Raw genomic sequence first — 14499 nt, forward strand, 5'->3', positions numbered from 1 at the left:
CCCCCACCCCCTGTGCTCTCACAGAGGCTCACAGCCCGTTGCACAGACTGAAGCATAAACAAGTCGTTACAAGGTGAAGGGAGCCACAACACAGGTGTAGGCAGAACGAGACACAGCATAAACAAGGGCCTACGAACTCCACCAAGAAGTGATGGATGACGTTCTCAAGCATGACAATGAGTGCGATATTTGGCGAGGGTGGGTACTCTGGGTGAGCAGAGATAACTTGGAAAAAGGTATCTGAGTCAACTGCACAACAATTTACAAAGGGCCCTCCAGGAAGTATGCTATGCAAAGTATGGAACAAATGAAGAAAGATGTTGCCTCCAGGGGACTTTCTAGCTCCTATTTTTAAAAGGATGTGTGTTTTTAACTCCTTGAGATTAGCAGCATAAGAGATGCACACCAATTACCCATACTTTTGATTGATTGCCTTTAATCCTCCATTCCTCTTATATGTGGTTACAAATCCTGCAAAATATTGATGAAATCTCCTAAAATGATAAAGCAGTGATGCCAACAGATACATAGCCTAATGATATGCAGAAGCAGACGATAACATAGAATTAGTGAACACAGAAATGGAAAAATCTCAATCTCACTATTAATTAAAAGTATGCATTTAAAAAAACAGTAACTTTCTGTTTATTGTATTATCACATATTTTGCACAGTGATCATGTCTAATCCTGGGAAGCATCGAGTAAATCTATATATTTACATGTGGCAATTGTACTATATGTCTTTAGACCACTGACCTCAAAGGAAAGGAAAAAAGAAAACCTCTATGCACAAAGATGTTCACATCAGTATTATTTATGAAATTAATAACAAAAATAGAGAAGCAAATGAAACTTCCAAAATTAATAAGAGTGTTAAATCACTGTACATTTTTAGACGAGTCATGGTATTATTCTTAATATTAACATTTATAATTATTAAAGCCCTTGTCACATGGAAACACTTTCAACATAATGATTATCAAAAAGTGTCAGAAAATGGCATGTATACTATGGTTTCAACTGTATATTTATTTACATAGATGGGAATCAGAAGGAAATATCAAAATAACAGTTAACATTACATAAACACTTTTTTGTTATCTTGAATACTCAAACTTTCTGCTAATACTTTCTAAGCAGTTCTAATAAGACTAGAATTTGGATCATTTAATAAACCCCATAGTAAGGAAACAATATACGTAGCACTTCTACAAAAGTCTTAGACACACATGCAGACCTTCATATTAAGGTGAAAAATGTACAAGCATATGAAATTAAGAAAAAATTGTCTCATATGGATGGGAGTGAAGATTCATTCTAAATTTTGCCTTGAGTAGATTTGCAAGTTGTCATTACAGTGCCTTCTCTTATTTATCAGTCTGAGCACAATGGCAGAACATGGTCATCTAAATTATCCATTTACCTTGTATATGGAATTAAGAGCTCTGTGTTAGGGAGCTCCAAATGTCAAGAGGCAGAGTCATGCCGAGGATTGATTCTGTAGATTAGAACATCTCCACCAAGGCATTTGGCCTGTGAGATGTCTAAGTAGATTAATTGAAGTAGAAATGCATTATTTATTATTTAACACTTAGTGAAAGCAGTCAGCAAGCTAGGTTTAATAATGATTTCTTTTAGACACTCACCGATGCATAAGAATTAGGTAAACATGACCCAATCATTACTTGAGAGGTTTATCAGGTTTCAAATCAGAACTTCTTTTTTTTTTAAAGAGGCAATTAGCATTGTGATATTCCTCTTGCCTATTAGAAAAGATAGCTTTATGATATCTATGGGATCTCTAAGAATTAGGCCTATGTAGACAAGGAATGAGAGAGGACTTTACAATGTTGACAGAGGTCCATTCAGTCACGGCTATGTTTCTGATCCCTGTAGATAAATCTAGAAGACAGGAACACACTAACTGACCTCAACATTCCTAATGGTGACTACTAATTATTTCAGAATTGGAGGAAGACTTGCCTTCCTGTTACAGCTGCCTGGATTGCTGGAGTCTGATTCATACCTAGCCATGTAAGGGAAAGCTGATCTTCTGCCTGGACAGTGTCTTGTCACTCCTGGATGCCTGGCCCCTTGGTGTGTGCTCCCCATAATGCATAAGTTGCATCATATTTCTGGAGTTACTTCACCCAGCATAGACTGATCTGAATCTTCTTCTTTTTCAGTGGAGTCAGCCTTTGACCAGAGAATCCCTAACCCGTGGATTCTTTCTGGCTTTGGAAGATGGGACAGAAGATGTAGATGGTTAACCATCCCCCAAGGATGGAGGATCTCACTACCCTTCACACCCAAGGATGACCTCATCATTAGCTCTAATATGAAGTCTAATGCTTCCAGTTGCATAATTTGGGGTAAAGTACTTACTCTCTCTAGGGTTCACATTTTTCATGGTAAATGACATCTATGATAGAGGGGTTACTGCTGGGATTAAAGACAGAAAACAGGCCAATGGCATTCTCCAGTGGCTTATACACAAGCAGTGCCTGATGTATTTTGGGTCCTCCATATCACTTTTTAAAAAAATTATGGTAAGAACACTTAACATGAGATCTGCCCACTTAACAAATGTCTAAGTGTACAACATAGTATTGTTATCTATAGGTACAATGTTGTACCACAGATCTATAGAACTTACTCATCTTGCCTAACTGCAACTTTATGCCCGTTGAATAGTAACTCATCAATTTCCCCCGACTCCCAACCCCTGGCAACCACCTTTCTACTCTCGCTCCTGTGAGTTTGACTATTTTAGATGCCTCATGCTACATTTGTCTTTCTGTAACTGGCTTATTTCACTAAACACAGTGTCATCCAGGTTCATCCATTCTGCTGCATATTTCATGGCTGCCTTTTTTGTTCAGGCTGAACAATATTCTATTGTATGCATATACATTTTATCCTTTTTTTTTTTAATTTTTTTGTGAGACAGAGCCTCACTCTGTCACCCAGGCTGGAGAGTAGTGGTATGATCTTGGCTCACTGAAACCTCTGCCTCCTGGGTTCAAGCAATTCTCCTGCCTCAGCCTTCTGAGTAGCTGGAACTACAAGTGCACACCATCACATCCAGCTAATTTTTGTATTTTTAGTAGAGATAAGATTTCACCATGTTGGTCAGGCTAGTCTCGAACTCCTGACCTCAGGTGAGCCACCCACCTTGGCCTCCCAAAGTTCTGGAATTACAGGGATGAGCCACCACGCCTGGCTTCTTTCCACTCTTTCAGCGATGGACGTTTAGGTTATCTCTATGCCTTGGCTATTGTTAGTAGTGATGCAATGAACATGGGAAAGCAAATATCTCTCTGAGGTCTTGATTTAGATGATTTTGGATAAATACCCAGAAGTGGGATTGCTTCCATTGGTAGTTCTATTTTTAATTTTTTTCGTTATCCTCCATAGATTTCTCTAAGACATGCGTCTAACTTCAAATTTCTTTACTCATAGCACGGATTCCAGTACCCACCCACTCTCAATGCTGCCCATTTCTGTATTTTTCTGACAATTTCCAAGTATTTTATGAATAAGTATCTCTTTTCTTGGCTAATGGATACAACTGAAATTGCTTTATAACTACCAGTGGTGACTTTGATGGGAAGGATGACAGCTGATGCTAAAAGATTAACACTGAACTTCAGAGTGGTAGCAAAAAAATGAAGGTTATTTCAGAAACCACAATTTATAAACAACAGATTTCCTAACAGGCTAGAACAATAAGAAAGTAAAATTGTGGATTCCCATCCTTTCAGTGTTGGTTTGTTTTGTTTCTGTTTTATTATAATTATATAATAAATACTACACTTTCATTTTATACACAGAAATTTGAATATTTAAATTTCATTATAATAGAATATTTAATAAAAGCAACAAATATAGTACACTGTAACAAATACACCTGTCTCAGAAAACACATTGATGGCAATCTCAGAAAGAATATTTACTTATAAGTGCAATCAGTGACTTCAATTATAGTTGAGTTCCAAAGATATAAAATATAAAATGTAACTATATCATATGTGATGGTTTGATTCCTGTGAAATTCACTCATTAATACCTTAAAGGCCTTCCCGTGATCCTGTTTAATAATATATTCTTAAAAGGGTGTTATTCTCTGCAGCACACATTTTTAATTCTGGATATTTAAAAAGACAAATTCAACATTTTTCTTGGCATTTTTTTGCAAATGAATTGGAGTTCATTCAGACATTCAACTCAGTAAAAACAAAAAACACATACATTTCTGCAGAGTCACAGTTGAAGAGCATGGGATTAGGAGAGCAGACCCCCGGGTCTGGTCCCAGTTCTCCTGCCCCTCCCCAGCTTACTGTGTCACCTTGGCTGTCCCAAGATGTGAGTTCCTCCTTGGAGATGCAGTTCACAGCCAGAGTGATCACTAAGCTTCCTCCCTGCATTAAAATTCTATTATTCTAAGTCTTTCTCACTTCCCTGGAATTTCCTGTGATATGGATGCTTGCAATTATTACACCTCTGACAATTCATGACAATAAAAAAGCATCTACAACATTGGACAATGAATTTCTCATGTTTTTATTCCACACAAAATCATGTAGTTAGGTTCAGAAATAAAATATTCATCACACATTTTGTGGTAGGCTGGTCTTGCTTCATGGGGTGAAAACATATGTCACAAGAGGGAAAAGGTTTGCCTAAGGACCCATACGAACGAATTCTAAAAGAACCTAAACTCCCAACTATGCCTATCTCTCATACATGAGCTTTCTCTCAGTTACCAACCAACGTGAATATCAAAAGTTGGGTCAATGTAGAAGACTTTCACTACACATTGTTCCCACAAACTACTGTGACTCACATGCTTAGGACCCCAAATGCGGTGTTCTCACTTGCATCCACTGGGTACACACACTGGGGAAGTCTCTGGGACCAGGTGGCAAATAAGACTTTTGGAAGTCTTTTCCCTGGAAGAAAGTGATGGCAGGATAGTGGAAGGACTGGAGGCAGACAAAACAACCACAAAAGGCCAGAGAGTACTTGTAGCTTTACAGGCTGATCATTTTTATTATGTGTTATTATATTTAAGAAAGCTCTAAATATTTTTTCAAAAGACAATGTGCTTAAAAGGAGATACTTTTGTTATCCAATTGCTGGTTCTCTGCTCAAAGGACAAACAAATGAAAACATCAGAAATTCTCCAGTAGTGGGAAACAATGCATAAGCAGTCAAACCTCCAGGAAAACTTCTGAAAGTTGAAGTAGGTGTATGAAAAATCAGCTTCATTAAAGCAATCTATGGGAGTTACTTGTCTAGTAATAGCTACTGTATTTTGTGGCATGGACTTGATTCTTAGGGACTCCTGGAAGTTACACTCAAAGGTGCATTTCATACCAGTCACTCCCCCATATCCAATATCTTGTTTTACAGTTTTACAGTCTTGTGGCCGGGTGAGGGGGGGACAAATGAGAAGGAGAGCAAGAGGCAGCACATCAATGAGAAACAATGATGATGAGATAATTACAGTGAGCAATAAAGAATTCATCATAGGGACAGAGGACCAGACCAATGATCAGCAGCCGTATCTATTGCCTTGTCTTTGTTGTTCTCTTTTAGTAAGACCTGAGCATAGAATAGAGTGATGCAGTAGACCAGGATCTTACATGTCCATTCCTCTTCCTTAGGAGGGTCCTCAGATGATCCTCACACAGCGTGACTTATCCTTCAGGACAAGGTTAGCTGTTTGGCTGGGGCTTCAGTCCCTCGTCATTTGTCATGAGATTCCAGGTCTTCACAAAGAGGCATAGAGAACCTGCTGAGTGTTTTCCCTTAGGCCTCAGTCTACAGATGAAAGGCTTCCTCCATTAAAAGCCAATTCTTCACCATTTGGGCACCCAAAGTAGACACAAGCTATGCCTAACTCCACCCATTCACTGTGTGATTCCATTCCTGGATACAAAGTACCCAGTATCAGGATCAGTTCTTACAGTGGGCCTGATGGTATGAAAGGCTGGATTATGTCATTGTAGAAGGAATTGAGAGGGTAGAAGTTACTGATTAGGAAAGAGAGAGTCTTCAAAACTTAATAAGCCATGTTTTCAGTAACAAAAAGAGGAAAAAGGATTGGGTTGGATGTTTGTTTTTTCAAAGCTTAACACAGACTATTTTTTAAAAATTTACTAAGCATCTACAATATAATGTAGAAATGGAGATAATGAAATTATAAGTATTCTTTTTTAAAAAAATATTTTTTATTTTAGTTAAATATTTTTAAAGACAGGATCTCGCTTTGTCACCCAGGCTGGAGTGCAGTGGTATAATCATAGCTCACTATAACCTCAAACTTCTGGGCTCAAGAGATCCTCCTGCCTTGGCCTCCCAAGTAGCTGGGACTGCAGTGCTCACTACCATGCCCTGTTAATTTTTTTTTATTTTTTGTAGAAATAGGATCTCACTATGTTTCCCAGGCTGGTACTGAACTCCTGGCCTCAAGCTCTCCTCCCAGCTCAGCCTCCCGAAGCATTGGATTACAGGTGTAAACCACCACACCTAGCCTATAAGCATTCTTAAAGAACTTGAAAGACAGGAGCTAACTAAAAAGCAGACAAAAATGGGGAAATATTCAGCTGAATGCTGAATTATTTTGAATATGCAAAATTTAGCATGGTCAACCCCCAGCAATCATTACAGAACTGGGAAATTGTTTTCCATTTACTTCAGAGATACCTCCATTGATTAAACACATAGTAAATGTGAAGACTTTTCTGGGCATTCTACTTGTATAACTTTATTTAATCCCCAAATCCTCTGAAGTAAATCCTGTTATCAAATGTTGCCAGTTTTAGCGAATAAAAATACAAAATTCCCAGTTAAATTCGAATTTCAGATGAACAGTAAATATTTGTAATATAACTAGGTCCCATGAAATGTTTGAGACACCGCTACACAAAACATTATTTGCCATTTATCTGAAATACACATTTAACTGGGCATCCTATGTTTTACCTGGCAAAGATATTATTATTATTCCAGTTAAATGATACTTCATCTTCAGGCTACCATGTTGGTCAAACTCTTGTCAGGCATTACTTGGTGTTAGCCAAAGGGTACAATAACTGGATGAAGCCAAGCTTCGCAGAATCTTCAAGACATTTTTAAGGTGGCTTGTAGGCTTAAAAAATGTGGCACCTATACACCATGGAATACTATGCAGCCATAGAAAAGGATGAGTTCATGTCCTTTGCAGGGATATGGATAAAGCTGGAAACCATCATCTTCAGCAAACTAACATAGGAACAGAAAACCAAATACCACATATTCTCACTCATAAGTGGGAGTTGAACAATGAGAACACATGGACACAGGGAGGGGAACATCATACACCGGGACCTGTCACTGGGTGAGGGGCTAGGAGAGGGATAACATTAGGAGAAATGTAGATGACGGGTTGATGAGTGCAGCAAACCACCATGGCATGTGTATACCGATGTAATAAACCTGCACATTCTGCACATGTATCCCAGAACTTAAAGTATTAAATATATATATTACTTTATTATATATATAAATTATATATGTATAATATATATTAATATACAATAATATATATTAATTTATATATATATAAAATCCTTTCCATTGTCTGTCTTCCCAACTCCCAAAGGTAGGCTGAACTGGGGGCTTGGAGAGAGCTTACATCACTTGCCCAAGACCTGTGCTAAGCTACCTCATGTACCCTTAAAATGAAATATGACATATTATTCTGAGTTTAATACATCTAAAGTCAGGCTACCCTAACAAAACTTCTTGCTTAAAAATTGACCTGTGAGCACAAAAACATGGCAGAGCTGAGACCTGGTTTAAAAGAGTGATGCCTGAGGAAAGCTAGGAGCAGCTAACATTAAACCCTAGGCCCCCAGCCCAACTCTCTCAGGCCTCTCAAGACAGATAATTTTTATTTAACTGATATTTTATTGCATTTACTGTGCTGGGTGTGGCTCTGTATCTTTTATTCTTCTGAGCTTCATAAAACCCTATGACGTAGATCCTATTTTTATTCCAATGCTACAGAGGAGGAAACTGAGGAATAGAGGGGTTACATAATGTCCCAAGATCACACAGCTAGTAAATGATAAAGCCAGGATTCAAACCTGGGCAGGCACGCTCCAGAATTCATGCTCTGAACCACTAAGCAAGGTCAACTTGAATTCTATCTATTATAAAATTTTGGAAACAGATCAAGAATTCTCTGCATGTATGAAAAAGCACATGATCTATTCATCATTTCCAAAACTATTTTACAAACATCATCTCCTTTGGATCTTAGAGCAACTGGATAAGGTGTAAATGACAGGTAATATAGGTATCATTATTGCTATTTTGCAGATGAGATTAAGAGAGAGAAGATTGTGAGCAGTGATGCATGACAGGCTCAACATTAGTAAATTAGTAAACACGGAGTCTTATCTAGACCAGATTCTCTATCCACTCTCCCTAGGCTCAATACAGTAAGCAAAAATGGAACCCAGAAAATGCTAAGAATGATTGTCTTGCTCTGATTTGAAAATCTGGATTTTGCAATGCAGGAATATCTTTAAGTTTGGGATTACAAGAAATCTGAGGCAGGGCTGGGCTTGGTGAAGCAGGATACAAGGAAATGAAAACCATCACTCTGAATTATTTGCTCAGTTGTCTTGGGGTAGCTTGGTAACTATGCCAGAATGGGAAGCTTAGGTGTCATTATAAAGGAAATCCCTACTTTGGAAAGTGACACCAAGTGCAGTCATCAACAGAGAGCTAACACCTTTTTTCTGCCAACTGGAGGACTTCTACTACCAAAACTCTGATCTACGCTTAAAGTGCTTAACAGTGTGCCCGGCATGGTGGCTCACACCTGTAATCCCAGCGCTTTGGGAGACTGAGGCGGGTGGATCACCTGAGGTCAGTAGTTCAAGACCAGCCTGGCCAACATGGAGAAACCCCGTCTCTACTAAAAATACAAATAAATTAGCCAGGCGTGGTGGCGGGTGACTGTAATCCCAGCTACTCAGAGGCTGAGGCAGGAGAATCACTGGAACCCGGGAGGCAGAGGTTGCAGTGAGCCGAGATCATGCCAGCGTACTCCAGCCTGGGTGATGAGAGCGAAACTCTGCCTTAAAAAAAAAAAAAGGGCTTATCAGTGAAAAAGGTGATTATAGTTGAATGAACACAAAAGTTGAAATCTGGGTACCTCACTTCCCAAAAGTTAGTTTCCTAGGTACAAAGTTGTATTTCTGGGAAATCGCTGTGGCCTGGTATTAAGTAACAAAATGATGATGGATTCAGATCTAAAGCAAAAATGAGAGAGCTATTAAACAGAAAAAGACATTGGTGTTTATAACGTATATTTTGGAGAAAAAGCAGTCTAAAGCAAAAATGAGAGAGCTATTAAATAGAAAAAGACATTGGTGTTTATAACGCATATTTTGGAGAAAAAGCAATAATGTATGACTTTTCCAATGGAAAGCAGAAATCAGTTGTGAAAATAGCTACCATTGTTGAACTCGAAGTGAGTCACTGTCTGCAGAACTCTTCTGAAAGAGAAGAATGTGGGCCGCCAGCATCCAGTCGCGGCTGTGATCTCAGAGATGTCAGAGCAGGCAACATGCCTGCTAATGAGACCTCAGAAGTGTCTGATCATCTTTTCTAATTGCCATAAATAATTGGAGAGCTGCATGGCCTGGCCTCTCCTTCCTGAAGACGGTCAGTTCAAATATGCAAATATAAAATTATTTGAATACTGCTCTAATTGGAGTCCAAGCTACCCATTATTTGCTAGAGAACAAAACAATATGACTAAAAACATTGACTATCAAATCCTTCATTTTAAGCTTCACTGAGCTCCCCAAATTACCACAGGCAGTCCTGACAGGGACCACTTTACAAGGGAGTTGATGACCCCTAATTAAGACACAAGGCGCTTCTAGTTATGTTAATATTTGAAATTGAAATTGGTTTGACCTACGCAGTTCGATACAATACCACCAAGTGAAACTCAAATCCAGGCACCTTAAGTTGACAAAATGTCTGATAGCCCATTAAACGCATTGCAAATTCAAGTTCCATCCACCCTCCACATCTCCCAAGTTGATTGCATTACAGAACGACAAATCTAAAATATCATACCTGATCGCATGGTTTTCTGTAGAAACTTTATCCAACAGAAGACACTGGACAGGCATTACAAATTCTTTTTCCTACCAGGAGTTGGGATCCACCATGCACACATGTTTAGCCACTCTGCGCTGGAGTGGTCTCTCTCAGTCTCTCTCTACTTGTCTTCTCAGCAATCTCTTCTTTTTTAACACAAGTCTCATCTTCTCTCCTCTCCCTATTCCAGTCTTCATCTTTCATTGTGTTCCAAGGTACCTTCCCCTTCACTGACAGCCCTGCTCACAACTTGAAAATTTGGGTTTGTTTTTTTTTTTTTTTTTTAACTTTCTAAACCTATTTCTGCATCTACCTCAGCAATATCCAATCCCATTCTACCATAATTTTCTAGAGGAAGTTACAAAACACTGCCTTCTCTTTTAATTTGTGTTAATTCCATCTCTTCTTCCTATATCCCATTTCCTCATCCTCAGAAACAAAAGTAAAACTCTCAACTTTTCCCAACTGCACTCAAATTTACTCTCTCCACCCTTCCCATCCGGGCTGTATTTCTTGAAAGAGTAGTTGACACCTCCTGCCTTGACTTCCTCATCACCCAAGAGTTCCTTGTTGTTTTATAATCTGTTATCCAGCCCTACACTAGAGATAAGTTTTTGGAGTTCCTTAAATGTTAAGGAACTCTTGCTTTGGCGTCAGATCCCAAGAGCTGGATCCCCTATTCTCTCAAGGGCTAATGCCTAGCTAGCTACACAATTTGCTTTTCTTCCTTTTGAAATAGGATTCTAATAAATTTCAGTGTCTCACAGAGTTATTGTAATAAGTAAGTGACACAGGTGCTTGACACCACACTGGTCCAATTTTAAGTGGTCAGAAGTGCTGAATTTTGTGTGTTTTCCATTGTTTATGCTGTGAGGCCAAATCCCATGACATTCCTCAATTTTCATCTTCTTTATCTTCTCAGCATCATTTATTTCAAGATTGTTTAAAGTATTTAAATATTCTCCTTACCCATGACAATTACTCATCTAATTCTGCCCTTATCTCTGATGATTTTTCTCCTGTCTTCAGTGGATCCGATTCCTCCCCCACCAAACTCTACACTGTCTTTAGGAGTGTAATCAGCTGATCCTCACCTCCTCCTATTTTCCCTTGTGATCTCCCCATGACCAAAACTCGTATTATCCCTGTCTTATTTATGGGTAACTCCCAAATGTGGAAGGACAGGCTCAGCCTCTCCCACAAACTATCTGCTAAACAAATCCTGATATGCCATCATCTCACATCAGCAAGTTAAAACTAACAAATAAAAACCAAATATCTTTGCCCTCCCTCCTCCATAAGGCCTATTCCACTCTCCCTTATTTCTGCAAAAGTCATTAATTCCCAGGCCCCAGGCTATGAAACTGACAGCCATCTCTAACTCTTCTTCTCATTTGCTCCCAGACTCCGAGAATTACCTTTATCTCTTAGAGAGATACAGAGAATTGTTATGCTGAATCCAAGCAGATGGTTGGAGTAAGAAGAAAGGAAATCTTGGAAGAAAGTGTTGTTTTAGAAGTTGTAATGGCTGCAAAAGAATTAAGGAAAACAAAAGTTTCCTTTAACACCTACCATGTTTCAAAGACCATGTTAGGTCTTTCTTTCCTGATATAATAATGAAAAAGTCATTATTTCAAAAAGAAAGGGAAGTGTGCAAAAATTAGTTTCTGATGACAAACTGGGAATGTCTTTTATGAGGGAAATCAAGGAGCAATGTCTACAAGGATGAGATGCCCAAGGGTCATCCAGTGGGCTGGGGCTTCTCAAAGTCGAGGAGAGCAGAAGGAGAGAGGAACTCATAACCAGTAATATTATCTTGTAATTAGATTATTGGCAAAGTCTAGAAACATAAGTCTTTAAAAAAATCCCCAAGGCCAAGAAGGAAGGGGTGGATTTTAGTGTTTTACTGCACTGAGAAATAGGTCAATGTATGTCACAGACAATGGAAAGGAACTGAAACTACCTGAGTTCCTATTTGGATTCATCTTTTCTGTCGACAGTCCTCTTCGACCTAAAAAGACTTAGTGCTATGATAAAGCTGAGGCCTGAGTTAGGTGAGAGTTGACATTGATTGTCTAATTACTGTGTGTCATGGACACCTCATTTAATCTTCACAGCCACTCCCTGAATTAGAAAGTTAAGTTTCCAGATAAAGAAAATGAGACCCCACAGGCTGGGCGTGGTGGCTCACACTTGTAATCCCAGCACTTTGGGAGGTTGAGGCAGGTAGATCATGAGGTCAAGAGTTCAAGAACAGAATGGCCAACACAGTGAAACTCCATCTCTACTAAAAATACAAAAATTAGCTGGGTGTGGTGGGGGTACCTCTAATCCCAGCTACTGGAGAGGCTGAGGCAAGAGAATCGCTTGAACCCGGGAGGTGGAGTTTGCAATGAGCAGAGATCATGCCATTGCACTCCAGCCTGGGCGACAGAGCTAGACTCCGTTCCAAAAAAAAAATTAAAAAAATTAAAAAAATAGAAATTGAGACTGCATAGATGCTCACAGCACTCAGTTATTTAATGGCTGAGCCAAGATTTTTACACTGTGGACTCAGAAAGCCAATGAGTTAATGACTACATGATGCAACTCTTCACGTCTGTTATCTCTATAAAACTAACTTGGGGTCAGGAGATCGAGACCATCCTGGCTAACACGGTGAAACCCCATCTCCACTAAAAATACAAAAAATTAGCCAGGCGCCGTGGCGGGCACCTATAGTCCCAGCTACTCAGGAGGCTGAGGCAGGAGAATGGCGTGAACCCGGGAGGCGCAGCTTGCAGTGAGCCAAGATCGCGCCACTGCACTCCAGCTTGGGCGAAAAGGGCGAGACTCCGTCCCAAAAAAAAAAAACAAAAACTAACTTGGGGACTGGGACACTTTATAGGGGTGATCACTGAATCATTGGCAACCTCTGAGGAGATATGGAGGATAGGAAATTTTCAAAAAGAACAACAAGGTCACCTCAGTTTTCAAAAAGAAGAAGGCCAATTCTGCAAAATAATAATTTCTAACATGACTCAATAATCAATTGTTACGTAGATGGTTTGTGAGGACTCAAACAGGACATGGTTAATACTATGGAGCAACGCAGATTCTTAAAAACAGACTAAGTCGGACTTATTGCATTTCCATTTTTTTCTGCTGTACGCTTACAAACGAGGGAGGGAGTCAGCAGATTGATGCATAAACACAGAGTTTCACATTGGTGACGAACTTCAGGGCTGGCTGGCTGATGTTTAAGTTCACATATAACATCCTCACCAAGATGTCACTTGGCCTTGTCAAATCTCTAGTGTATGGAACCCACTGCCTCACTACCTTGCATATTAACACATTTCATTTGTGAAGAGTTGAGACTATTTTGGATAGCTTGGATGAGTCAGCAAGTACTTTCCTATGTTAAGTTGAAATCTAGTGCCATGAAGGTTTCCACCACTTGGTTTTGCTTTAAACACTTGGAGGAAATTCAGCATAGATCTGACTTTCTTTCCCCATGGAGAGTGGTTCATACATGAACACAAATAATAGGCCCCTTTCTCTCACCTCCTCACTCTGTTTCTTTAATCAATCTTCCTTGGAGAGGAGTTTTCTAATTACTTCAGTTTCCAATTTGCTACACAGCATGAGAACCACCTAGGGAGATTTTTGATATTTTTAAAGATCTTCTTCAACTGTGAAATCATTCCATCAATCAGACAAAACTACAGAAACTAATACTTGTCTTTAAGTCTATTTTGTTGATATTCATATAGCCACTTCTGTTTTCCTGTGATTACTATTTGCATGTTTTAGCTTGTCTATCCTTTTTGTTTAACCTAGCCATGCCTGTATATTTAAAGTGAATCTCTTGCAAACAACATATAGTTGAGTTTTTTTTAAAAAAAGTCTTATAATTTTTGTATTTTAAGTAAATGCCTTCATATTTAATAAAATGATGTATGGCTGAATCTCCTAACATTCTATTCGTTTTCTTTTGTCTCAGAAGTTCATTGTTTCTTTCTCTCTTTCACATCTCCTTTTGGATTCAATTTGTATTTTGTATTTTATAATATGCTCTTATCTTCCCTTTTGAATTTTTAGAACACCATATATTATTTTTCAGTAGTTGCCCTAAGGATTATGATATTTGTCTTTAGCACAATATAATCTATGTTGAATTAATAACACTTATCATATAAGAAACTAACAAAAGTATAATTTCATTTACCTTCTCCCATCCATTGTGTTACTATTGCCATATATTTTTCTACATAATGTTATAAACCATACAATACATTTTTATCATTTTTATTATTCTTGCTTAAAGAGAAATAAATAATTGA

The 14499-nt window shown here is 38.7% G+C and overlaps 1 long non-coding RNA gene across 1 annotated transcript in view; it reads right to left on the minus strand.

The window, feature by feature from the left end:
• Positions 1-14499, minus strand: part of LOC103888890 (uncharacterized) — a 206271-nt gene that overhangs the window by 811 nt on the left and 190961 nt on the right. The window lies entirely within an intron of this gene.

Source organism: Pongo abelii, chromosome 22, assembly GCF_028885655.2.
Source record: "Pongo abelii isolate AG06213 chromosome 22, NHGRI_mPonAbe1-v2.0_pri, whole genome shotgun sequence".
In the NCBI taxonomy this organism is placed as follows: Eukaryota; Metazoa; Chordata; class Mammalia; order Primates; family Hominidae; genus Pongo; species Pongo abelii.